The sequence below is a fragment of the Coregonus lavaretus genome, assembly GCF_964263955.1.
Source record: "Coregonus lavaretus genome assembly, chromosome: 40".
Lineage (NCBI taxonomy): Eukaryota > Metazoa > Chordata > Actinopteri > Salmoniformes > Salmonidae > Coregonus > Coregonus lavaretus.
Window position 1 is genome coordinate 10,443,100 of NC_140027.1, and position 2,575 is coordinate 10,445,674.

The 2,575-nt window shown below is 42.7% G+C and overlaps 1 long non-coding RNA gene across 1 annotated transcript; it reads right to left on the reverse strand.

Moving 5' to 3' along the window:
• Positions 1-1,033: 1,033 nt before the first annotated feature.
• On the reverse strand, positions 1,034-2,355 carry LOC311113739. Its single transcript, XR_014611036.1, has 4 exons — positions 2,277-2,355; positions 1,923-2,008; positions 1,747-1,812; positions 1,034-1,609 (listed from the first exon to the last, which is right to left on the reverse strand). It is a non-coding gene; the product is annotated as an uncharacterized lncRNA (long non-coding RNA).
• Positions 2,356-2,575: the final 220 nt, after the last annotated feature.

The following is a 2,575-nucleotide window of genomic DNA, read 5'->3' on the forward strand; positions in this document are numbered from 1 at the left end:
CAATGAGCTCTCCAATCTCATAAAACATTTTAGAAATAGGCTCAGTGTCATTATTGAAAACAGGGATGCCAATAAGTATTACTTGTTTAACAAAATCTCTCAACAATTGTATTAGTATAAAATATAAATGTAATTTTTTGGGGGGGACCATACAATACTTTATAGCTCAGTATTGTATTATTTACTTTATCAAGGGAGCCAATAATTGTGTACCTTTCTGTAAGTGATTTCTGACTAACTGTAATTTAAATCAAGGTAAGACAGAGGTCCGCTGTAAAACCCAGGTGTTAATGACAGTGCAACCAGGTTTAGGAAATCGCTAGCCCTGTTCCCAAAAATGTGTGTGTAAACTAGTGGAGGCTGGTGGGGGGAGCTATAGCAGGACGGGCTCATTGTAATGTCTGGAATGTGATAAATAGAATGGTATCAAACATATGAAACCATGTTTGACTCCGTTCCATTAACTCCGTTCCAGCAATTACAATGAGCCCGTTCTCCTGTCGCTCCTCCCACCAGCCTCATTTACATTTACGTCATTTAGCAGACACTCTTATCCAGAGCGACTTACATTTAGTGCACACATTATTCTTTTTTATTTTCATACCCCATGGGAATCAAACCCACAACCATGGCGTTGCAAACACCATGCTCTACCAACTGAGCTACCTCCCTGCCGGCCATTCCCTCCCCTACCCTGGACGACGCTGGGCCAATTGTGCGCCTCCCCATTGGTCTCCCGGTTGCGGCCAGCTACAGCAGAGCCTGGATTCGAACCAGGATCTCTAGTGGCACAGCTAGCACTGCGATGCAGTGCCTTAGACCACTGCGCCACTCGGGAGCCTCCTCTGGTGTAAACCCATTTTGAAGGGTCAAACGTAGTTACGCTAGCGACACTGCAATATACCCAGCGAGTGCAGGCATATTCACAGGCTGGCTAGGTGGTTTCATAACAATTGTGAGGTGCATCGTGTGTGGTTTTGTATGGTCATGTTAACATTGTAACACTGAATGAAAAACACTGCTAGACATGTATGCATGAAAGGCCAAGTTTATTGGAGGATCATGTAGTATATGAAGAATTATGACTTTGATAATGTTTTCAAGTGGAACCTGAGAGGATGTTTATTTAGAAGAAAGGGAGCCGTTTTTAGGGTGACGCCCCATAGAAGACAGGGGATTGGACAGTAGAGGGAGCCACCCATATTTTGGGGAATATTATAAGTACTGGATGGAGACAAAGAAGGGCAGAGCAGACATTGTAATTTGGAGGACACTGCTCTGCGGGTGATCATGACATCTGTAAACTTATGCTGAAATCTTGTGATATGAATAAAACTTATGATCAAAGTTCAGTATAAGCGGACTCCTTTGTTTAACAGCAATAATTAGCAACATTGACTCGACACTACAATCACAATACAACATGTTAACCCTACAACATTGCCATCATGAATGGATGGATGTAGGGCAATGTAGGCTAATATTATTTATGTTGATTCCATATGGAGACAGGAAAGGATCGTCCGTGACCTCATTCTGGTACCTCATCAGCAATGATAATGATGATGATGATGATGATGATGATGATGATGAAAACCGAACCACCATGCTAATCAACAGGAGACATGGAGTTAGCCTTCACCGTTGATATAAACCTCTAGTAACTTCTCTTTGGCATGCATGATCTTCAGATAGATAGGCTCAGAGATAGATGGATACATACAGTAGATAGCTATATGTACATACGTGATGCTTCATCTTCTGCAATGGCTTTCACAGCTCCATTCTCCGACTTCTCCATGGCACTATCCTCTTGGGGAAGATTTGTCATCATATCAAATTATTTCAGATTAAAACCAGCAGTATTAGTAGTTCACACAAGCACACGCACACACACACAAACACGCACACAAAATACGTACCTTTCTCAGAGTTATCTCCATTGAGTGAGCTTGCTAACAGCACGCCCACTAGAGAAAACAGCAGTAACACACTCTGGATCTTCATCCTGAAGCACATAGAGCATGGTATGTTAAAACACACACACACACACTGGGTCATCATCCTCTAGCAAATGAGATAAACAGTGTTGTTAGGATGTCACATTATACAGTTGTCCACCAATATACTCTTGTAAGCAACAGTCCACCTACACCAGTCTAGCCATACACACCTGTCCACCTAAATACTCCTGTCCACCTGTATACACCAGACCACCCTTAGACACCTATCCACCTGTATACATCTGAGAATATGCTCAGTGAAAGCAAACCAACCTCTGATAGTTGGAAGATGCTGACTGATTGATGCCTGGTTGTCTTGGTGATGTCTTCTGGACCTCAGTAGTAGATGAGTGTCTCTCTGCCCCTTGCAGTCCTGTCTTATACTCTTTCTGCAGCTTACTGCCCCACCTGGCCACACCTCTCACAGTCGAATAACAAACAAAATGACATTACAGCCGTGACAATAACCACAGTCACACATCCTGGAGTGTATTCCCTCCCTCCAGGCAAAAATAGGCTGAATCAACATTGGGGTTTCCTCGTAATTTAATTGACTTTATCAAAGTAATCAT